The following is a 24,690-nucleotide window of genomic DNA, read 5'->3' as shown; positions in this document are numbered from 1 at the left end:
ATCTGATCTTCAACAAACTTGACAAAAACAAGCAATATGGAAAGAATTCCCTATTTAATAAATGGTGATGGGAAAGCTGGTTAGCCATATGCAGAAAACAGAAAGTGGACCCCTTCCTTACACAGTATACAGAAATTAACTCAAGATGGATTAAAGACTTATAAATATAAGACCCCACCAAAAAAAAAAAAAAAAAAAAAAAAACCCTAGAGGAAAACCTAGGCAATACCATTCAGGGCATAGGCATGGGCAGAGACTTCATGACTAAAACACCAAAAGCAATTGTAACAAAAGCCAAAATTGGCAAGTGGGATCTAATTAAACTAATGAGCCTCTGTACAGCAAAAGAAACTATTATCAGAGTGAACAGGCAGCCTACAGAATGGAGGAAAATTCTTTGCAATTTCCCTATCTGACAAAGCCCTAGTATCCAGAATCTACAAGGAACTTAAACAAATTTACAAGAAAAATCTAAAGCCCCATCAAAAAGTGAGTGAAGGATATCAGCAGACACTTCTCAAAAGAAGACATTTATGTGGTCAACAAACGTGAAAAAGAGCTCATCATCACTGGTCATTAGAGAAATGCAAATCAAAACCACAATGAGATACCATCTCATGCCAGTTAGAATAGCGATGATTAAAAAGTCAGGAAACATAATCCCAGCACTTTGGGAGGCCGAGGCGGGCGGATCACAAGGTCAGGAGATCGAGACCACGGTGAAACCCCGTCTCTACTAAAAATACAAAAAATTAGCTGGGCGCGGTTGTGGGCGCCTGTGGTCCCAGCTACTCGGGAGGCTGAGGCAGGAGAATGGCGTGAACCCGGGAGGCGGAGCTTGCAGTGAGCCGAGATCGCGCCACTGCACTCCAGCCTGGGCTGGGCGACAGAGCGAGACTCCGTCTCAAAAAAAATAAATAAATAAATAAAAAATAAATAAATAAAAAAATAAAAAGTCAGGAAACAACAGATGCTGATGAGGCTGCTGAGATACAGAAATGCTTTTACACTGTTGGTGTGAGTGTAAATTAGTTCTACCATTGTGGAAGATAGTGGGGCGATTCCTCAAGGATCTAGAACCACAAATACCATTTGACTCAGCAATCCCGTTACTGAGTATGTACCCAAAGGATTATAAATCATTCTTCTAAAAAGACACACGCACACATATGTTTATTGCAGCACTGTTTACAATAGCAAAGACTTGGAACCAACCAAATGTCCATCAATGATAGACTGGATAAATAACATATGGCATATACACACCATGGAATACTGTGTAGCCATAGAAAATAATGAATTCACATCCTTGAGAAACTAACACAGGAATAGAAAGCCAAACACTGCACGTCCCCACTCGTAAGTGGGAGTTGAACAATGAGAACACATGGACAGAGGGAGGGGATCATCACGCATTGGGGCCTGTCCGTGGTGGGTGGGGGACAAGGGGAGGGAGAGCATTAGGACAAATACCTAGTGTGTGCGGGGCTTAAAACCTAGATGAAAGATCGGTAGGTTCAGCAAATCACCATGGCACATGGGTACTTATGTTAAAAAGCTGCATATTCTGCACATGTATCCCAGAAATTGAAGTTAAAAAAAAAGTATTCTGTATTTTTAAGTTTTCTTTTAATTGAAATGTAATAATTGTGCATATTTATAGGATACAATGTGTGATGTTTTTTACATGTGTGCCATTGCACAATAGTCAAATCAGCTATTTAGCAGATCTCTCACCTCAGCATTTCCTTGTAGCGAAAACATAGTCTTGTATTTGAGTTATTGTGAAATTTTTCTCATATATCTGGAGCATTATTCCCCTTTGTTATGTGCATAGTTTGCATTTTGTCACCAAAGTTCATCACCTACATTCTAGTCCCTTTCATTCCTCAAGAATTATCCCACTTCCGAAATCAATGATTCAGACATGCTCTTCTCTGACCATTACCTCATGTCATTAGAGTATAATCACTTAACTGCTGTCTCTTCACTGGGGCCTCCAACTCACTGAACATTTTTGGTTTTATTGAGACAGGGTCTCACTTTGGCACCCAGGCTGGAGTCAAGAATTGAGGTTTGGTAACCTCCCCCTAGGTTTTGGAGGATGTATGCAAATGCCTGGTTGTCTAGGCAGAGGTTTGCTGCTGGGGCAGGGCCCTCATTGAGAACCTCTGCTAGGGCAATGTGGAAGGGGCATACGGGGCTGAGGCACCCACAGATAGTCCCCACTGGGGCACTGCTTAGTGGAGCTGTGAGAAGAAGGCCACCATCCTTCAGAGCCCAGAATAGTAGATCTCCCAACAGCATGCCCTGCGTGCCTGGAAAAGCTTCAGACACTCAACATCAACCCATAAAAGCAGCTGGGAGGGAGGCTATACCCTGCAAAGCCACAGGGGCAGAGCTTCCCAAGACCATGGCAACTCTTGCATCAGTGTGACCTGGATGTGAGACATGGAGTCAAAGGGTATTATTTTGAATCTTTAATATTTGAGTGCCCCACTGGATTTTGGACTTGCATTGGGCCTGTAGCCCCTTGTTTTGATCAATTTTTCCCATTTGGAATGGGGATAATTTCCCAATGCCTATACCCCCATTGTATCTAGGAAGTAACTAACTTGCTTTGGATTTTACAGGCTCATAGGTGGGAGGGATATGCCTTGTCTCAGATAAGACTTTGGACTGTGGACTTTTGAGTTAATGATAAAATGAGTTAAGACTTTGGGGGACTGTTGGGAAGACATGATTAGTTTTGACATGTGAGGACATGAGATTTGGGAAAGGCCAGGGGTGAAATGACATGGTTTGGCTGTGTCCCCACCCAAATGTCATCTTGAATTGTAGCTTCCATAATTCCCATGTGTTGTGGGAGTGACCCAGTGGGAGACAATTGAATCATGGGGTGGTTTTTCTCATACTATTCTCCTGGTAGTGAATAAGTCTCATGAGATCTGATGGTTTTATAAGCTGTTTCCCCTATTGCTTCACTCCCATGATCTCTTGCCTACTACCATGTAAGAAGTGCCTTTCACCTTCCACCATAATTGTGAGGCCTTCCAAGTCGTGTGAAACTGTGAGACCGTTAAACCTCTTTTTCTTTATAAATTACCCAGCCTCAATTATGTCTTTATTCGTAGCATGAGAACAGACTAATACAAGTTGTTAAACCATTTCACTGATGAGAATTGAAAGATTCAGGCCAGGCGTGGTGGCTCAAGCCTGTAATCCCAGCACTTTGGGAGGCCGAGACGGGCGGATCACGAGGTTGGGAGATCAAGACCATCCTGGCTAACACGATGAAACCCTGTCTCTACTAAAAAATACAAAAAACTAGCTGGGCGAGGTGGCAGGCGCCTGTAGTCCCAGCTACTTGGGAGGCTGAGGCAGGAGAATGGCGTAAACCCAGGAGGCGGAGCTTGCAGTGAGCTGAGATCCGGCCACTGCACTCCAGCCTGGGCTACTGAGCAAGACTCCATCTCAAAAAAAAAAAAAAAAAGAGAGAATTGAGAGATTCATATCGGGATAATTTGCCCATCACCACAGTGGATAAGTGGCACAACATTGGTGTTTCTTCTCTTGGTTAGCCTGTAGATTTCATTTAGATTGGAGGGGAGTAGAATTCATAAATTTCCTGGTACAAATTTTATGATCACTCTGAAGTAGAAGTGGCACTTTATTGTGGAGTTGCCAGGTTATTTCACACTGCAGCTCCTGTTGCATGACCTGATAATGAAGTTATTATGTATAAGAGTGTATCTCTAGATGTATCGAAAAGACATCTGCTGAGTCAGCCCAGAGGAACCAAGCCATGGCCTGGTCTCTGACGGAGTTTGACATTTTCTTTTCTCATCTCATCTGCTCTTGTCTCTTTCCTTTTTTTTTTTCCTCCTCTCCATCTCCCTCTCCCTGTCCTTGTCTCTGTCCCTCGAGTCTGGTTCTGTCACCTAGGCTGCAGTGCAGTGATGCAGTCACAGGTCACTGCAACCTCTGCCTCCCAGGCTCAAGCCATCCTCCCACCTCAACCTCCTGAGTAGCTGGGACTACAGATGCCCACCACCACACCAAGCTACTTTTTTTTTTTTTTTTTTTTTTGGTAGAAATGAGAGTTTCACTATGTTGCCCAGGCTACATTTGAACTTCTGAACTCAAGCGATTTGCTGTCCTTAGCCTCCAAAAGATTGAGGATTATAGGCATGAGCCACTGCGCCCAGTCAGTTTGAGCTTTTCATACACACATTCTCAGGGATGTCATCCTTGACTGCAGCCTGTGGATGCTGATGGGGAGTAGCACAGTCTGAATCATGGTGTCCTTCAAAAAGTCGGTGTCCTTCAAGGATCTGGCTGTGGACATCACCAGGGAGGAGTGGGCCCTGCTGGACACAGCCCTGAGGAAGAACAGAGACATGATGCTGGAGATCTTGAATCCTGTGGCATCTGTGGCTGAATCTGTCAACATTCATTTACTTCATCAAATACTACCCAGAATAGCTTCCCCACATTCCACTCCATCTCTGCCCTGGTGCCTATGCGGTAGTCCCCACCTCATCTGCTTTAAATACATTCCCCGACCCTCAGTGGATGCCTGAAATGAGAGAGTATCTCTATGCTGTTTATTCCTGTACATTCATACCTATGATAAGGTTTAAATTAGGCACACGCAAAAGATTAACAGTAAAAATTAATAATACAATCAAATCATATAAATATCTACTACAATCAAAGTTATGTAAATGTGGTCTCTTAAAATATCTTACCGCATGATACTTAATTTTCAGACCACAGTTGACTGCAGGTACTGAAACCACAAAAGCATAACCTCAACTGAGGGAGGACTAGTTAGCACCCCTATAGCACTCAGAACTAACTGGACAGAATTTGCTTATTTATTCACTTATGTGTAGTTTGTCATCTCATGAGAATGCCCACTTCCTGACCAAGAATTTATAGGTTTTTTTGCTACTCCATATCTAACACCCAGAACCATGCTGGACGCTCAATGGATATTTGTTAAAAGGAGGAAAAACTGTGTTAAGTATTTACGTTCTGCTCAGTGAACCATGGTGGAGTTTGACACCCCAGTAGTAAACATGGCAGAGACTATTCCTCTAAAATAGACCTCTCAGCGTTCTGATTGAGCTTATGCCTATTAGACGTCTTTTGAAAATAAGATCTAATCCACTGTGGAAACAATACCATCCTGGTTGTAAAAAAGAGAAGGTATAGCAGCCTGTCAGAGACAGTGTCTCGTTCTGTCACCCAAGCTGGAGGGCAGTGGCACAGTCAGCTCACTGCAGCCTCAAATTTCTGGGCTCAAGTGAGCCTCCTGCCTCGGCTTCCTGAGTAACTGGGACTGCAGACATACACCACGATACCTAACTGAGTTTTTATTCTTTTAGAGACAAGGTCTCTGTGTTGCCCAGACAGGCCTCGAACTCCCAGCCTCAAGTCACAATCTCCCAAGGTGCTGCAATTACAGGTAGAGGCCTCCATGCCTGGCCATGCAGTCTATCTTTAGCCCTGGGCACGAGCATCAGCAAACAGCTCCCCAGTCTCTGAGCTCCAGGCCAGGTGCCCTTCCTGCTCTGGGCGGCGCCTCCCATGTCTCTGGTATTCAGGGCACTCTTCCTGGCATTGCCATTTCATGTGTGCTGTGTTCCTCCCCTCCCCGCCCTTGATGATCAGTCACAGATCTCAGCACAGAACTAAACGTTCAAGCCCATGTTTTCTGCAAACAGGATATCAGGTCTCCAAATCAGGTGTGAGTGCTCAGAGCCAGGAGAGGAGAAGCGGAGGGGAGGAGGTTGCCCCAAATCCTGAGTGCAGGTGAGCTCCAGGTCCTGTGAGCTGGTGTGAAGAGCCACCCAGGAGGGACAGGGCTGGGGCCATGTCAACCTCAGATGTCCTTGAGGGAGTGGCTTTTCCAACGTCGTATTGAGGTCAGTGTAAAAATGCCTGTCCAGTGGTGTCATAATTCTTCAGACATTTCCCTCTGTCTTCATCTAGCCTTCAGCACGTTCCTTGGCCTCAGAGGGAGGCATCTTCCTTCCATGCGTCTTTGACGGGAGTTAAACTTGATACAGTACCCTTTGTTTTTGGCCCTCCCCTTGTTGATTTCCCCTGTCTCAATCTCCCAACATCCATCTTTTAATTTTCCCTCTCATTTTGGTCTTAACAATATTCTCTAATTGTTGATGTCCTATAATGTTCTTCTGATCGCTGGTATATTCCTTTATTTCGTGTCTTCACTCTTTGTTGAAGATCAATATTTGAAACATACTTGCTTGCTTTTGTAAAATGTTCCTTCCCCTAATGCCACTATAGCTGTTTCTTTTCTCAAAGAAACATCTTTTCACATCTTCTCCGGTATGGAAAGTGAACTTGAAAGGTATGAAACGATAGTCACACAGCATATCTTTAGGAAATTCCCATTCATCCATGCGTCAGTTTTAAGTCTCAGGGAATGACCCTGCCTATCCACATAAGGGACCTGGGACTGGGATGAGTTAGAAACTCGGCGCAACCACCTGCCTGAAAATAGAGATGAATGTAGGCGCTGCCCCAGCAGCAAATGTTGCATAATTTGAATTTTGGAATGAAATTGGCCTAAAGTCAAACTGTAATCTGAGTTTCTATGAAATGGAGACTGCTTAATCATACCTCACATATCTAGCATTTGGAACATAAACAAGATCTAAAACTTAACCGGAAAGCAATGCAGGTGACGGGCTGAAGTTTAGAAACTGGATGCGAATGTAAGAAAGTAACACTCCATTTGAAGATAACTGACTCAGGGAGACTTAAGCTGGAGAGGATCCCTGAAGGGCCAACTCAGAAGTAACATGCAAAGGAATGAATGAAGGAATGTATGTGAGCAAGGCTCCCACAGCCTCTTCCTTCCATGCCAAGAGCAGAGATTTCTTACCAGAGTGGAACTTTTTTAATGTAATGAGCCTGGGGAAGATTTCACATACAACCCAAACTTCTGTCCGCCTGGCCTGGCCTTCATTTTTCTGCCTTCTCGCCTCACGTGCTGCCTTCTTGTCTTCTGACTCTGCCTTCCTCTTTTCTCGGCTTCCGGCCTTTTGCCTTCCAGCCTTTCTGGCCTTCTGACCTTCTACTTTGTTCCTTTCTGGCTGCTGCCATCTGGCCTGGCCTTCTGCCTTCTGGCCTTGCCTTCTTGCCTCCACACCTTCTGCATTTGGCCCTCTGGCTTTATTTACTTCTGCCTTCTGACCATCTGACTTGGCCTTCTGCCTTCTGATGATCTGATCTGGCTTTCTGCCTTCTGGCCTGACCTTCTGCATTCTGGCCTCCGGTCATTCAGGCCTTCTGCCTCTGGCCTCTGGCCTTCTGCTTTCTAGCCATGTGGCCTACCGCCATCTGGCCTGGCCTTCTGTGTTCTTGCCTTCTGGCTTTCTGGAGCTCTGGCATGATGTCTTTCTTTTGGTGTTCTGTCTTCTGGCCTGGACTTGTGCCTTCCCGCATTCTGGCTCTCTGGCCTGGCCTTTTGTTTTCTGGCAGTCTTCTCTCTGGCCTGGCCTCTGGTTTTCTGCCTTCTGGCTTTCTGCCCATCTGGCCTGGTCTTTGGCCTTCCGTCCTCCTGTCCTTCCTTCTAACCTCCTTGGCCATCCTCCTTTCTGTGTTCTCCTTTTGGTGTTCTGCCCTCTGGCCTGGCCTTCTGCGTTTTCGCCTGGAGTTCTATTTTCTCACCTACTGACCTTCTGGCCTTTGTCCCTGGTCTTCTGCCTCCTGGCCACGTGGCCTGGCCTTCTGCCCTCTGGTCTTCTGGCCTGGCCTTCTTCCTTCTGGTCTTCTGCTTTCTGGCCTGGCCTTCTGTTTTCTGTCCTTCTGCCTTCTGTCCTTTTCCCTTCTGGCCCTCTGCCTTCTGGCCTTCTGGCTTTTGTCCTTCTGGCCTTCTGCTTTCTTGTCATTTGCCCTTCTGCACCTGGCCTGGCCTTCTGCATTCTGGCCTCCTGGCCTTCTGGCTTATGGCCTTCTGTCCTCTGGTCTTTTTTTTTTTGTGCCTTGTAGCCTTCTGCCTTCTGGCCTGGCCTTCTGCCTTCTGGCCTTTTGCCTTCTGCTCATCTGGCCTGGCCTTCTGGCTTTTTGGCGCTCCGGCCTGACCATCTACTATCTTTCTGTTGTTGTTCTGGCTTCTTGGCTTATCTTCTGTATTCTTGCCTGGCCTTCTGTATTTTGCTCCTGCCTACTGACCTTCTGGCCTTCTTCCCTGGCTTTTTGGCCTCCTGCCTTCTGACCTTGTGGCCTGGCCTTCTGCACTCTGGCCTTCTGCTTTTTGGCCTTGTGTCCTGGTCTTTGCCTTCTGAGATCTGGCCTTCTGTCTTCTGGGTAGCTGACTGGGCCTTTGGCCTTCTCGCCTTCTTGTTTTCTTCCTGGCCTTCTGCTGGCTGCTCTTCTGGCCTTCTGCCCTCTGGCCTGTGTTTCTGGTCTTGCCTTCTTTCTGACTTCTGGCTTTTTCTGGCCTGGCTTTTTCTTTCCTGGCTCTCTTTTTCTCTAGCTTGGCCTTCTGTGTTGTGCCCTTCTAGCCTTCTGACTTTCAGCCTCCTCACCTCTGTCCATCTGGCTTGGGCTTCTGCCTTCTTGCTTGGCCTTTGCTTGCTGGCTTTCTGGCCTTCTGCCTTCAGGAATTCTGGCCTTTTGGACTGGCCTTATGTTTTTCTGGCCCTCTTCTCTCTGGCCTGGCCTCTGGCCTTCTGCCTTCTGGTCTTCTGCCCATCTGGCCTAGCCTTTTGCCTTCTTGACTTGTCTTTTGTTTTCTGGCCTCTGACCTGCTGTCTTCTGACCTTCTGACCTTCTGTCTTGGCCTTCTGGATTTCTTCCCTGGTCTTTTTGCTTCTGGCCTTCTTCCCTGGCTTTCTGCCTGCTGGCCTTCTGGCCACGTGACCTGGCCTTCTACCCTCCGGCCTTCTGGTCTGGCCTTTTGCCATCTTGTGTTCTGTCTTGGTCTTCTACCCTCTGGAAGTCTGACCAGGCCTTTGGCCATCTCACCTTCTTGCTTCCTTCCTGGCCTTCTGCTTGCTGGTCTTCTGGCCTTCTGCCTTCTGGCCTTCTTGCTTCTTGGTGCTCCGGCGTGGCCATCTGTCTTTCTTTCAGTGTTCTGTCTTCTGGCTTGGCATTCTGACTTTTGGCATTCTTGCCTTATGGCCTGGTCTTTTGTTTTCTGGCCTCCATCTCTCTGGCCTGGCCTCTGGCCTTCTGCTCATTTGGCTTGGCTTTCGGCCTTCTGTTTTTCTTTCTTCTGGTCTTCCTCCTTCTAACCTTCTGGCCTTCTGGCTTTCTGGCACTCTGGCTTGGCCTTCTTCCTGTTGGTGTTCTCTCTGGTGGTCTGACCTTCTGCCTTCTTGCCTCATTTTCTGTTTTCTGGCTTTCTTCCCTTGTCTACTTTCTTCTGGCCTTCTTCCCTGGCCTTCTGCATTCTTTCCTGGTGTTCTGTTTTCTGGCCTTCTGGCCTGCTGCCCACTGACCTTCTGACATTCTTCCCTGACCTTCTGCCTTCTGGCCTTCTGGCCTGATATTTTGCCTTCTGGCTATGTGGCCAGGCCTCCAGCCCGCTCACCTTCTTGTTTCCTTTCTGCCCTTCTGCTTGCTGGTCTTCTAGCTTTCTACCTTCTGGCCTTCTGGCATGGCCTTTCCTTTTCTTCCCTCTGACCTGGCCTTGTGGCTTTCTGTCTTCTGGCTGTCTGGCCTGGCATTCTGTCTTCTAGCATGGCTTTCTGCCATCTGCCATTGGGGCCTCTGTCTTCTCTCCTGGTCTTCCACTTTCTTACCCCTTATAGGTTCTGGCCTTTTGGCTTGGTCTTCTGCCTTCTTACCTTCTGACTTTCTGCCTCCTGGCCTTTGGCCTTTTGCCTATTTAGCCTTTTTGTTTGTTTTCTTTCTTTTTTTTTTTTTTTTCTCCTGGCTTTCTCCCTTTTGGATTTCTGGCTCTCGGACTTTTGGTCTTCTGGACTGGCCGCCTTCTTATCGCCTTTCTGGCCTCCTAGCTTTCAGCCTGCTGACCTCTGGCCACTCGGCCTCGGCTTTTGCCTTCTTGCCTGGCCTTCTGCTTGTTGGCCTTCCAGCCCTCTGCCTTCTGGCATTCCTGCCTTCTTGCCTAGTCTTTTGTTTTCTGGCCCTCTTCTCTCTGGCCTGGCCTCTGGCCTTCTGGCTTCTGTCGTTCTGCTCATGTGGCCTGGCCTTTTGCCTTCTGGCCTTCTGGCTTTGGCTTTCTTTTGGCTTTGGCCTTCTTCTGCTTTCTGGCCATCTGGCCTGTCCTTCTGCCTCCTGGCCGCCTGCCTTCTTCCTTTTGGACTTTGGCTTAATGGTGCTCTCGCCTGGCCTTCCTCCTCCTGTTCTGCCTTCTTGCCTTGCCTTTTGCTTTCTGGTCATCTGGCATGCTGTTTTCTGGCCTCCTGTTTTCTGACCCAGTGCTCTGTTTTCTGGCCTTCTGGCCTGCAACCTTTCGTTCCTCTGTCCTTCTTCTGGCCTTCAGGCTTTCTGGCACTGCAGCTTGGCCTTCTTCCTTTCAGTGTGTTGTTTTCTGGCCTGGCTTTCGCCCTTCTTGCCTGGCTTTCTGTTTTCTGGCCTTGTGACCTGCTTCCTATTTACCTTCTGGCCTTCCTCCCCGGTCTTCTGCCTCTGGCCATCTTGCCATCTGCCTTCCGGCTGTCTGGCCGGGCCTTTGGCCTTCTCACTTTCTTCCTTCCTTCCTCTGCTTGCTTGGCCTCTGCTTGCTGGTCTTCTGGCCTCCTGCCTTCTGGCCTGTTTCTCTGGCCTGGCCTTCTGCCTTCTGGCCTTCTGACTTTTGTCTTCTGGAATTCTATCTTCTTGCCTTTGCCTTTCTGGCTCTCTGGCCTGGCCTTCTTTCTTCTGGTCTTCTGCCATCTGGCCTGGCCTTCTGCTTTCTGGGCATCTGACCTGCTGCCTTCTGGCCTTGTGTCCTGGCCTTCTGCCTTATTCCCTGGTCCCGTGCCTTCTTATTGTTTACCTTTTGGCTTTCTGACCTGGCCTCCTGCATTCGGGCCTTCTGCCCATTTGGCCTGGCCTTCTGACTTTGACCTCCTGACCTTCTGTCTTCTTGGCTCTGGCTTTCTGGCTCTCTGGCCTGTCCTTTCTTCTGGCCTTCTGTCTTCTGGCCTCCTGACTTTCTGGAACTCCGGGTCTTCTTTTGTTCGGTGTTCTGTCCTCTGGCCTGACTTTATGCTTTCTTGCCTTGCCTTCTGTTTTCTGGCCTTCTGGCCTACTGTCTTCTGGCCTTCTGGTCATGTGGCCTGGCCTTCTGCCCTCTTGCTTTCTGGCTTGGCCTTCTGCTTTCTGGCATTCTGTCCTGCTCTTCTGCCTTCTGGCCATCTGGCCTTCTGCTTACTGATCTTCTGGCCGTCTGGCTTCTGGTTTGGCCTTCAGGCATTCTGATCTTCTGGCCTGACCTATTGTTTTCTGGCCCTATTCCTTCTGGCCTGGCCTCCTGGCTTTCTGCCTTCTGGCCTTCTTGGCAAGCCTTCTGGCCTGGCCTTTTGCCTCCTAACATTCTGGCCTTCTGACCTGGCCTTCCTGCTCTTTCTTTTGGTACAGTACCTGTTCAGGTCTTTTGCCTGTGTTTTTCCCAATTGGGTACTCTCCTTTTTCTTATTGGTTAGTAAGTGTTCTTTATATATTCTGGATATTAGTTCTTGGTTGAAGATATTATTGCTAATATGTTCTCCATTCTGTAGGTCGCTCTCTCATTCTCCTAATGGTGATATTTGTTGGACAGATATTCTCATTTGTAATACTATACATTTTATTTCTTTTTTCTTGCAACAGAATATAATTTTCTTAAGGATATTTAAATGAAGAAAGCAGCATCTTCCAGTGGATGAAGGGGTTTTAGCAGAGGGAGGGAGGTGGGAATGTCAGGAGCTTGGAGGACACAGGTGTCACCTGACCCTCAGGGATGTGTAAGAATCTGGAGCCAGGGGGAGGCTGCAGGAGTTTTGGGTGGGACAATCATGGAGGCTTTCTAAAGCCATGCTGTGGAGTTGGTCTTCCTTCCTGAAGTCCACAGAGAGCTGAAGTTTTGAGCAAGGGCTGTCAAGACCAGAGCTGGGGTTAGGATTATTAATTCAACAGCAAATGCCTGATGTGGTGAAGTGGAGTCAGAGAGAGCCCTGCCTAGAAAGACTTGGGGCAGCCTCATAGAGAGGGCTTAGCACTCTTTCTCCCCAAAGGCATATAGGCTGGGGATGGGGTGTGGAGACACATTCACGGATGCTGTGTCTTTAAGGATAATGCCACAGCCCTCTCTGGCTCTGACTCAGTCTAGAGCTGTCTTTCTGCTCTATGGAAAAGCTCAGAGAACAAGCATATGAGTCAGAGGTTCACAGGGCAATCCTTCATCCATCAGTGCTCTGGTAGCATTGGAGGAGATGGGGCAAGTCTGCCAAACTCCTCTCGCTGAAATCTAAACATCTCAGAACCCAGATAGGGACATGGAAATCATACGTTTTATTTTGAAAAATATCATCACTCTTCAAAAAATATTTAAGGTGACTAACAAAATAATAGCAATAACATCTCTACTGTATCCTTAGGCCAGACCCCATACTGGTCATTATGGTAGGAGACGCACTTGGAGCTGTGCACAGAGAGGATGCCAAAAGCAGAGGCATGTGATGGAGAATAAGGCAGGAGCTCAAAGAGCCTGTGGTGGGGAGTTGTATGTGTCCACCTGGGCAGGCTATAGCACCCAGTTACTCAATCCAACACTCATCTAGGTGTTGCTCTCAAGGGATTTTGTAGATGGGCTAACATCTACTATCAGTTGACTTAAGATAAGGAGATTACCTTCAGTAAACTGAATAGGCCCCATTTGATCAGTTAAAAGGCCTAAAGAGTGGAATTGAGGTTTCTCTGAGGAAGAAGAAATTCTTCCCCAAGACTGCAGCATCATCAGCTCCCGCCTGAGCACTTGCAGCCTGCTGACCCGCCCTGAAGATGTCAGAATTGGCCAGCCCCACAATTTCATGAGCAGATACATTAAAGTAAGTGTTTTTTAATTTCTCTCTCTATTTCTATGTCTCTCTCTACCTCTACCTCTACCTCCATCTTCATCACCATCTCTATCATCTCTATCTCTGTCTCCATCTCTATCTCTAAGTGTGGTTTAATATCTCTGTCTACATATCCTGTTCTTCCTGTTTCTCTGGAGACTGCAGGCGAATACTTAAAGCCAAGGTCAATGGAGCAATGGACAATGAGGACCAGTTCTCTGACCTTAGTGTCTTCTTTAATTTCTCTCTCTTACTCTGCTGTAGCTACAAAGACCCTCTTTCTGGTCTTCAAATGTTCCAAGCATGTTGTAGCTGCCAGACTTTGGCACTTGTTCCTATCACCCAGACAGCTCTTCCTCACAGCCTGAGCATCCGCTTCATCTAGGGGTCTGCATAGAAGCCACCTCAGGGAGAGGTCTCCCCTGGTGGCTCGAACCTACAATATCCATCACCATCATCCTGTCTTCACTCAGATAGTTTTCTTCCCAGTGCTTATCACTGCTGGCTAGTAGATAGCTTTTATTTATTTATTTATCTATTTTTTATTTATTTATACCCAGGCTGGAGTGTAGTGGCATTTTCTTGGCTCACCGCAGCCTCTGTCTCCCGGATTCAAGTGATTCTCCTGCCTCAGCCTCCTGAGTAGCTGGGGTTATAGGTGAGTGCCACCATGCCCAGCTAATTTTGGTATTGTTATTTTTATTTATTTTTTGTTATAATTTAAGTTCTAGGGTACATGTGCACAATGTGCAGGTTTGTTACATATGTATACATGTGCCGTGTTGCTGTGCTGCACCCATTAACTGGTCATTTACATTAGCTATCTCCTAATGTAACATATCTCCTAACATATCTCCTAATGCTATCCCTCCCCTCTCTCCCCACCCAGCGACAGACCCTGGTGTGTGATGTTCCCCACCCTGTGTCAAAGTGTTCTCATTGTTCAGTTCCCGCCTATGAGTGAGAACATGTGTTTTGTTTTCTGTCCTTGTGATAGTTTGCTCAGAATGATGGTCTCCAGCTTCATCCATGTCCCTACAAAGGACACAAACTCATCCTTTTTTATGGCTGCATAGTATTCCATGGTGTATATGTGCCACATTTTCTTAATCCAGTCTGTCATTGATGAGCATTTGGGTTGGTTCCAAGTCTTTGCTATTGTGAATAGTCCCGCAATAAGCATACGTGTGCATGTGTCTTTATAGTAGCATGATTTATAATCCTTTGGGTATATATCCAGTAATGGGATGACTGGGTCAAATGGTATTTCTAGTTCTAGATCCTTGAGGAATCGCCATACTGTTTTCCATAATGGCTGAACTAGTTTACAGTCCCACCAACAGTGTAAAAGTGTTCCTATTTCTCCACATCCTTTCCAGCACTGTTGTTTCCTGACATTTTACCATCTGACTGGTGTGAGGTGGTATCTCACTGTGGTTTAGATTTGCAATTCTCTGATGGCCAATGATGATGAGCATTTTTTCATGTGTCTGTTGGCTGCATAAATGTCTTCTTTTGAGAAGTGTCTGTTCATAAGTTTTGCCCACTTTTTGATGGGTTGTTTTGATTTTTTCTTGTAAATTTGTTTAAGTTCTTTGTAGATTCTGGATATTAGCCATTTGTTGGATGGATAGATTGCAAAAAATTTCTCCCATTCTGTAAGTTGCCTGTTCACTCTGATGCTAGTTTCTTTTGCTGTGCACAAGCTCTTTAGTTTAATGATCCCATTTGATATTTTGGCTTTTGTTGCCATTGCTTTTGGTGTTTTAGACATGAAGTCATTGCCCATGCCTGTGTCCTGAATGGTATTTCCTAGGTTTTCTTCTAGGGTTTTCATGATTTTCAGTCTAACATTTAAGTCTTTAATCCATTTTGGATTAAGTTTTGTATAAGATGTAAGGAAGGGATCCAGTTTCAGCTTTCTACATATGGCTAGCCAGTTTTCCCAGCACCATTTATTAAATAGGGAATCCTTTCCCTATTCCTTGTTTTTGTCAGGTTTGTCAAAGATGAGATGGTTGTAGATGTGTGGTATTATTTCTGAGGGCTCTGTTCTGTTCCATTGGTCTATATCTCTGTTTTGATACCAGTACAATGCTGTTTTGGTTACTGCAGCCTTGTAGTATAGTTTGAAGTCAGGTAGTGTGATGCATCCAGCTTTGTTCTTTTGGTTTAGGATTGTCTTTACAATGGGGGCTCTTTTTTGGTTCCATGTGAACTTTAATATAGTTTTTTTTTTTGGATTCTGTGAAGAAAGTCATTGGTAGCTTGATGGGGATAGCATTGAATCTATAAATTACCTTGGGCAATATGGCCATTTTCATGATATTGATTCTTCCTATCCATACGCATAGAATGTTTTTCCATTTGTTTGTGTCCTCTCTTATTTCACTGAGCAGTGGTTTGTAGTTCCTCCTTGAAGAGGTCCTTCATATCCCTTGTAAGTTGTATTCCTAGATATTTTATTCTCTTTGAAGCAATTGTGAATGGGAGTTCACTCATGATTTGGCTTTCTGTTTGTTATTGGTGTGTAGGAATGTTTGTGATTTTTGCACATTGATTTTGCATCCTGAGACTTAGCTGAAGTTGCTAATCAGCTTAAGGAGATTTTGGCTTGAGACTGTTGGGTTTTCTAAATATACAATCATGTCATCTGCAAACGGGCAATTTGACTTCCTCTTTTCCTAATTGAATACCCTTTATTTCTCTCTCTTGCCTGATTGCACTGTCCAGAACTTCGAACACTATGTTGCAATAGGAGTGGTGAGAGAGGGCATCCCTGTCTTGTGCCAGTTTTCAAAGGGAATGCTTCTAGTTTTTGCCCATTCAGTATGATATTGGCTGTGTGTTTGTCATAAGTAGCTCTTATTGTTTTGAGATGCATTCCATCAATACCTAGTTAATCGAGAGTTTTTAGCAAGAAGTGCTGTTGAATTTTGTCAAAGGCCTTTTCTGCATCTATTGAGATAATCATGTGGTTTTTGTTTTTGGTTCTGTTTATGATGGATTACCTTTATTGATTTGCATATATTGAACCAGCCTTGCATCCCAGGGATGAAGCCCACTTGGTTGTCGTGGATAAGCTTTTTGATGTGCAGCTGGATTTGGTTTGCCAGAATTTTATTGAGGATTTTTGAATCAATATTCATCAAGGATATTGGCCTAAAATTCTCTTTTTTTGTTGTGTCTCCACCAGGCTTTGGTATCAGGATGATGCTGGCCTCATCAAACGAGTTAGGGAGGATTCCGTCTTTTTCTATTGATTGAAATAGTTTCTGAAGGAATGATACCAGCTCCTCTTTGTACCTCTGGTAGAATGCAGCTGTGAATCTGTCTGGTCCCGGACTTTTTTTGGTTGATAAGCTATTAATTATTGGCTCAAAATTTGAGAGCCTGTTATTGGTCTATTCAGGGATTCAGCTTCTTCCTAGTTTAGTCTTGGGAGGGTGTATGTGACCAGGAATTTATTCATTTCTTCTAGATTTTCTAGTTTATTTGTGTAGAGGTGTTTATAGTATTCTGTGATGGTAGCTTGTATTTCTGTGGGATCAGTGGTTATATCCCCTTTATCATTTTTTTTTATTGTATCTATTTGATTCTTCTCTCTTTTCTTCATTATTAGTCTTGATAGCAGTCTATCAATTTTGTTGATCTTTTCAAAAAAACAGCTACTGGATCCATTGATTTTTTTGAAGGGGTTTTTGTGTGTCTATCTCCTTCAGTTCTGCTCTGATCTTAGTTATTTCTTGCGTTCTGCTAGCTTTTGAATGTGTTTCCTCTTGCTTCTCTAGTTCTTTTAATTGTGATGTTAGGGTGTCAATTTTAGATCTTTCCTGCTTTCTCTTGTGGGCATTTATTGCTATAAATTTCCCTCTACACACTGCTTTAAACGTGTCCCGGAGATTCTGGTATATTGTGTCTTTGTTCTCATTGGTTTCAAAGAACATCTTTTTTTTTAAAATTAATTATTTAATTAATTAATTATTATTATTATACTTTAAGTTCTAGGGTACATGTGCATAACGTGCAGGTTTGTTACATATGTATACTTGTGCCATGTTGGTGTGCTGCACCCTTCAACTCATCACCCATCAACTCATCAGCACCCATCAACTCATCATTTACATCAGGTATAACTCCCAATACAATCCCTCCCCCCTCCCCCTCCCCATGATAGGCCCAGGTGTGTGATGTTCCCCTTCCAGAGTCCAGGTGATCTCATTGTTCAGTTCCCACCTATGAGTGAGAACATGCAGTGTTTGCTTTTCTGTTCATGTGATAGTTTGCTAAGAATGATGGTTTCCAGCTGCATCCATGTCCCTACAAAGGACACAAACTCATCCTTTTTTATGGCTGCATAGTATTCCATGGTGTATATGTGCCACATTTTCTTAATCCAGTCTGTCACTGATGGACATTTGGGTTGATTCCAAGTCTTTGCTATTGTGAATAGTGCCGCAATAAACATACATGTGCCTGTGTCTTTATAGCAGCATGATTTATAATTCTTTGGGTATATACCCAGTAATGGGATGGCTGGGTCATATGGTACTTCTAGTTCTAGATCCTTGAGGAATCGCCATACTGTTTTCCATAATGGCTGAACTAGTTTACAATCCCACCAACAGTGTAAAAGTGTTCCTATTTCTCCACATCCTCTCCAGCACCTGTTGTTTCCTGACTTTTTAATGATTGCCATTCTAACTGGTGTGAGATGGTATCTCATTGTGGTTTTGATTTGCATTTCTCTGATGGCCAGTGATGACGAGCATTTTTTCATGTGTCTGTTGGCTGTATGAATGTCTTCTTTTGAGAACTGTCTGTTCATATCCTTTGCCCACTTTTTGAGGGGGCTGTTTGTTTTTTTCTTGTAAATTTGTTTGAGTTCTTTGTAGGTTCTGGATATTAGCCTTTTGTCAGATGAATAGATTGCAAAAATTTTCTCCCATTCTGTAGGTTGCCTGTTCACTCTTATGGTAGCTTCTTTTGCTGTGCAGAAGCTCTTTAGTTTAATTAGATCCCATTTGTCAATTTTGGCTTTTGCTGCCATTGCTTTTGGTGTTTTAGACATGAAGTCCTTGCCCATGCCTATGTCCTGAATGGTACTACCTAGGTTTTCTTCTAGGGTTTTTATGGTATTAGGTCTAACATTTAAGTCTCTAATCCATCTTGAATTAATTTTCATATAAGGAGTAAGGAAAGGATCCAGTTTCAGCTTTCTACTTATGGCTAGCCAATTTTCCCAGCACCATTTATTAAATAGGGAATCCTTTCCCCATTTCTTGTTTCTCTCAGGTTTGTCAAAGATCAGATAGCTGTAGATGTGTGGTATCATTTCTGAGGATTGTATTCTGTTCCATTGGTCTATATCTCTGTTTTGGTACCACTACCATGCTCTTTTGGTTACTGTAGCCTTGTAGTATAGTTTGAAGTCAGGTAGCGTGATGCCTCCAGCTTTGTTCTTTTAACTTAGGATTGTCTTTGCAATGCGGGCTCTTTTTTGGTTCCATATGAACTTTAAAGCAGTTTTTTCCAATTCTGTGAAGAAAGTCATTGGTAGCTTGATGGGGATGGCATTGAATCTATAAATAACCTTGGGCAGTATGACCATTTTCACGATATTGATTCTTCCTATCCATGAGCATGGCATGTTCTTCCATTTGTTTGTGTCTTCTTTTATTTCACTGAGCTGTGGTTTGTAGTTCTCCTTGAAGAGGTCCTTTACATCCCTTGTAAGTTGGATTCCTAGGTATTTTATTCTCTTTGAAGCAATTGTGAATGGAAGTTCATTCATGATTTGGCTCTCTGTTTGTTTGTTACCGGTGTATAAGAATGCTTGTGATTTTTGCAATTTAATTTTGTATCCTGAGACTTTGCTGAAGTTGCTTATCAGCTTAAGGAGGTTTTGGGCTGAGAGAGTGGGGTTTTCTAAATATACAATCATGTCATCTGCAAAGAGGGACAATTTGACTTCTTCTTTTCCTAACTGAATACCCTTTATTTCTCTCTCTTGCCTGATTGCCCTAGCCAGAACTTCCAACCCTATGTTGAATAGGAGTAGTGAGAGAGAGCATCCCTGTCTTGTGCCAGTTTTCAAAGGGAATTTTTCCAGTTTTTGCCCCAAAGAACATCTTTATTTCTGCCTTCATTTCGTTATGTACCCAGTTATGTACTTCAGGAGCAGGTTGTTCAGTTTCCATGTAGCTGAACAGTTTTTAGTGCGTTTCTTAATCCTGAGTTCTAATTTGATTGCACTGTGGTCTAAGAGACAGTTTGTTATAATTTCTGTTATTTTGCATTTGCTGAGGAGTGCTTACTTCCAACTATGTGGTCAATTTTGGAATAAGTGCGATGTGGTGCTGAGACGAATGTATATTCTGTTGATTTGGGGTGGAGAGTTCTGTATATGTCTATTAGGTCTGCTTGGTGCAGAACTGAGTTCAAGTACTGGATATCCTTGTTAACTTTCTGTCTCGTTGATCTGTTTTATGTTGACAGTGGGGTGTTAAAATCTCCCATTATTGTTGTGTTGGAGTTTAAGTCTCCTTGTAGGTCTCTAAGGACTTCCTTTATGGATCTGGGTGCTCCTGTATGGGGTGCGTATGTATTTAGGACAGTTAGCTCTTCTTGTTGAATTGATCCCTTTGCCATTATGTAATGGCCTTCTTTGTCTCTTTTGATCTTTGTTCCTTTAAAATCTGTTTTATCAGAGTCTAGCATTGCAACCCCTGTTTTGTTTTGTTTTTTTTCTTTTTTTGCTTCCATTTGTTTGGTGTATCTTCCTCCATCCCTTTATTTTTAGCCTATGTGTGTCTCTGCATGTGAGATGGGTCTCCTGAACACAGCACACTGATGAGTCTTGACTCGTTATCCAATTTGCCAGTCTGTGTCTTTTAACTGGAGCATTTAGCCCATTAACATTTAAGGTTAATATTCTTATGTGTGAATTTGGTCCTGTAATTATGATGTTAGCTGGTTATTTTACATGTTAGTTGATGCAGTTTCTTCCTAGCATCAATGGTCTTTACAATTTGGCATGTTTTTGCACTGGCTGGTACCAGTTGTTCCTTTCCATGTTTAGTGCTTTCTTCAGGAGCTCTTGTAAGGCAACCCTGGTGGTGACAAAATCTCTCAGTATTTGCTTGTCTGTAAAGGATTTTATTTCTCCTTCACTTATGAAGCTTAGTTTGGCTGGATATGAAATTCTGGGTTGAAAATTCTTTTCTTAAGAATGTTGACTATTGAGCCACCCTCTCTTCTGGCTTGTAGAGTCTCTGCTGAGAGATTCGCTGTTAGTCTGATGAGCTTCCCTTTCAAAGGGAACTTTGAACTTGTCAAAGTCATTCTCTGTCCAACTTTGTTCCATCACTGGCGAGGAGCTGCATTCCTTTGGAGAAGAAGAGGTGCTCTGATTTTTAGAATTTTCAGCTTTTCTGCTCTGGTTTCTCCCCATCTTTGTGGTTTTATCTACCCTTGGTCTTTGATGATAGTGACGTACAGATGGAGTTTTGGTGTGGATGTCCTTTTTATTTGTTAGTTTTCCTTCTAACAGTCAGGACCCTCGGCTGCAGGTCTGTTTGAGTTTGCTGGAGGTCTACTCCAGACCCTGTTTGCCTGGGTTTCACCAGTGGAGGCTGCAAAACAGCAAATATGGCAGAATGACTAAAGTTGCTGCCTGATCCTTCATCTGGAAGCTTCGTCTCTGAGGGGCACCTGGCTGTACGAGGTGTCAGTCGGCCCCTACTGGGAGACGTCTCCCAGTTAGGCTACTCGGGAGTCAGGAACCCACTTGAGGAGGCAGTCTGTCCATTCTCAGATCTCAAACTCCATGTGGGAGAACCCCTACTCTCTTCAAAGCTGTCAGGGATGTTTAAGTCTGCAGAAGTTTCTGCTGCCTTTTGTTCAGCTATGCCCTGCCCCCAGAGGTGGAGTCTACGGAGGCAGGCAGGCCTCCTTGAGCAGCAGTGGGCTCTACCATGTTTGAGCTTTCCAGCCATGTTGTTTACCTACTCGAGCTTCAGCAATGGTGGACGCCCCTCCCCCAGCCTCGCTGTCACCTTGCAGTTCAATCTCAAGCTGCTGTGCTAGCAGTGAGTGAGGCTCCATGGGCATGGGGCCCTCAGAGCCAGGTGTGGGATATAATCTCCTGGTGTGCCATTTGCTAAGATCATTGGAAAAGCTCAGTATTAGGGTGGGAGTGTCCTGATTTTCCAGGTACTGTCTGTCACGGTTTCCCTTGGCTAGGAAAGGGAATTTCCCAAACCCTTGCCCTTCCCGGGTGAGGTGATGCCCTGCCCTGCTTCGGCTCACACTCCATGGGCTGCATCCACTGTCCAACCAGCCCCAGTGAGATGAACCCGGTACCTCAGTTGGAAATGCAGAAATCACCTGTCTTCTGCATCACTCATGTTGGGAGCTGTAGACTGGAGCTGTTCCTATTCGGCCTAATTTTTGTATTTTTAGTAGAGGCGGGGTTTCTCTATGTTGGCCAGGTTGGTCTTGAGCTCCTGACCTCAAGTGGTCCACCTGCCTCAGCCTCCAAAAGTGCTGGGATTACAGGTGTGACCCACTGCACCACACCATAGCTTTGTTTTAATTGTCTCTTGCTCACTGGAATAGAAGCTTCACAAGAGCAGAGATATACTTTTTATCTCTCACCTCTTAGACCTCAGCACAGTGCCTGCCACAGAGTGGGCCCTCAGTGGGTTCCAGATTGTGGTGGGTTTTGACTGGTGGGCTCAGTAATTGTAAGGAGTTGAAAGCAGATTAACCACCTGATATCCTCCTGGCAGCCATGGACTCCTGGAGAGACGCCTTGGAGGGAACCTGCGAAAAGATACCAGCAAGAAACAACTCGGAGGTACCTGAAAGTTTTTCCTTATCTCTGATCCACGTTGCCTGGCCACGTTGTTCATAAAGAAGGCCTTATGACACATCTCATAAGAGCAACCCTAGCCTCTCGATCACTTGGCAATTTGGGGGAGGAAAATCAGACACTGAAAATGAAAGTGCACAGTGGTAATATATGGTATCACATCCATCATTCTTTACAGCAACAAGAACGATGGCCTTTGGGAAGCAGCAGTTGCACCTAAAAGATAGGCAGTTTAGACATGTCTTGACAGAGAAGAATTACCCATCTCACCCTCATCCCCCCACATCCCCATCCTGATCCCAAGGAATGGCAGAATTACAAAGAAATCAAATGCAGGGCAGATTTAGTAGGGATTCAAGGCTTTGGTGCTAATAACAAGATGAAGTTTTAGTCTACCAGGTATCAGCATATTCTCAGTCTGGGCGAGGGTGTGGCTGCCCGTTAGACAGGACTTGGTGGGATATGGGAGGACTCACTTGCCTCTAATAGCGCTCAATAATTTGTCCAGGGTGCTGAACTGGGGCCATGCAGGCCTAATTAGCGTTGACAAATAGCAGTCCCAGGTGATGGTTCTTACACTTGGCTTCTGTGTGAGAGTGAGTTTATTTTGAATTAATGAAGCTGGAGTGGGAATAGATATCTAGAAATTACAAACATAAGCTTATGAGAGCCAGTTGATAACATAAGCAAGTGAAGCAAGGTTTAAAGCAATAGAGAGTAGTGGGGATTGTGGTTAACCTGAAGGTGCAAACCCCACCTAAAGCAAGAAGCCACCACTCAGTTTCAGCTGTTTGAGGCCAAGTGGGAGTGTGAGACTGGTGTTTCCAATCAGAATTTATGGGAGGAGCTAAAAAAAAAAAAAAACCTCTTTTATGTGGGATCTCTTGATTTTAAATATTGGCAGCTAATTTTAAAATGTTCTAGACTAATCCCTTATCTTAAGATGGGGAGTTGCAGGCCAGGCCAGAAAGGGGACGAGACTTGCTCAAAGCAGTTCAGCAACTTTGCCACAAGATAGGGATTGTAATTTCATTGCCTGACTCCTAGTTTAGTGCTCTTTCCTTTTCACTTCAGCTTGCTTTCCTCTTTAACAAAAGTCTTTAGTCTTTCATCCCTGGACCCAGAAAAGACAGGGTAAGGAAGAAATCAGCTGGGTCGGGGGATGTCTAAGCAAACAAGTCCTAAATTTTACAAGAGCATGAGATAAACACAATTATTTTAACACACTCTAACTCAGCAAAGTTCTGGATTTAGGGTACAGAAGCCAGGGACTGAGGATATCAGGACTGGAGAGTCAGGGGTGCTTTGCAAAGATGTGTGCTCCTCCTGGACCATCTGCAGTGTTCTGGGGCATCCCTTGTGGAGCACCTCTGAGCTCTGAGCCAAATGCGTCCCTTTTCCTTTTATGCTAACCAAGTTTCACAAGAACAGATCCTGTGGCCTCTGACTTAAACCACAGTAGTTGTAAGCTGTCCTTGTAGGAGTTCTCTGGAGCAGAATAATCATGCAGACCATGGAGAAAAATCCGTCAAGATATATCTGGTCTAGCCACCTATCATAACTCAACAGCGTCTTCCTTCTGCTCCCTGGCTTAGACTCCCTGAGCCCTTATCCTCCAAAGCTGGGCAAATCTTTCACGTTTGGCAATATGGGGGACACAGTTTGCATTACACAAATCAACAATGTCATCTCAGAAGAGACCAAATAGGAAATAAGAGGCTTAATGGGATTTATCAATTACTGTCTAGGACCATATTTCTTTGGGAAGTGATTGTTTCACAGAATCTAATGTCTCATAGTTTCAGATTACTTCCAACCAGGACAGCCTACAAGATAGCAGTACAATCGGGAGAATTGGGCAATGTAATTATAGTATGGAAATGATGTTGATCACTCAAGCAGAGTATAGACCTTGAATCTAAAACCTTGCTCTGTCTTCTCACCCATTTTCCATGGCTCGCACTTGAAGCTGTAGCCACCACACCCAGGAAACCTGGAGGTAAGCTCACTCCTACTTGGAGGCTAGAAGGTGGTCAAGTCCCTGTGTAGGGTGTAATAAGGTGTGGGGCAAGGGATCAGGACCAAGCAGGGACTGAGCAGTTGGGGCTAACAGGAACACCTCAGGGGTGACCCATTGCCCTAGTTTATGATGGTAACAATTTCCCAAGTACTTAATTTCCCAAGCATATACTTATGTGTGTGTGTATGTGTATGTGTGTGTGTGTATGCATATATATATAACTCCTAGTTCTTGTTACATATTAACAAGACTATGTATATGTATATATGTGTGTATGTGTGTGTATGTACATATATATACACCTTCCTCCCTCTCATCTCCTTTTCTCCCGCTCATCCTTTCATCCATTCATCTATCCATCATCCATCCATTATTAAATATTTTCTTACTATTTTCCTTCCTTTTCTCCTTCTTTCATTTGTTCATTCCTTCCTTCCTTCTTTCCTCCCATGCATCCTTGATTTCTTTCACCCATCCATTCATCTATACATCATTCACTCATCTGTTACTAAATCTTTGCTTCCTTCTTTTCTCCCATCCATCCTTGATTTCTTGCATCCATCCGTCCATTCATCTATACATTATCTACTCTTTGTTATTAAATCCATCCTTCCTTCCTTCCTTCCTTCCTTCCTTCCTTCCTTCCTTCCTCCTCCTTCCCTCCCTCCCTCCCTCCTTTTCATCCATTTATTTACTGAGTACCATCTCCACATGAGACAATATGTAAGGTTTTTGACGATACAGAGATGAATTATTTCAACTACTCATTG

At 44.6% G+C, this 24,690-nt stretch overlaps 1 long non-coding RNA gene across 30 annotated transcripts in view; it reads left to right on the top strand.

Moving 5' to 3' along the window:
- The window catches only part of LOC139358577 (uncharacterized), a 102,809-nt gene that overhangs the window by 47,905 nt on the left and 30,214 nt on the right, over positions 1–24,690 (top strand). For 23 of the 30 annotated variants that reach the window (XR_011613754.1, XR_011613752.1, XR_011613740.1 and 20 more), the window contains 5 exons: positions 12,853–13,016; positions 13,586–13,683; positions 17,028–17,155; positions 21,818–21,885; positions 23,700–23,899. This is a non-coding gene — a long non-coding RNA (uncharacterized lncRNA). The remainder of the gene's footprint in view (positions 1–12,852; positions 13,017–13,585; positions 13,684–17,027; positions 17,156–21,817; positions 21,886–23,699; positions 23,900–24,690) is intronic. The other 7 variants (XR_011613761.1, XR_011613759.1, XR_011613760.1 and 4 more) reach the window with 4 other exon arrangements.

Source organism: Macaca nemestrina, chromosome 15 (genome assembly GCF_043159975.1).
Source record: "Macaca nemestrina isolate mMacNem1 chromosome 15, mMacNem.hap1, whole genome shotgun sequence".
NCBI classification, from domain to species: Eukaryota; Metazoa; Chordata; class Mammalia; order Primates; family Cercopithecidae; genus Macaca; species Macaca nemestrina.
Note: the sequence above shows the minus strand (reverse complement) of the source record. Positions and strands in the feature narration are given on the sequence as shown.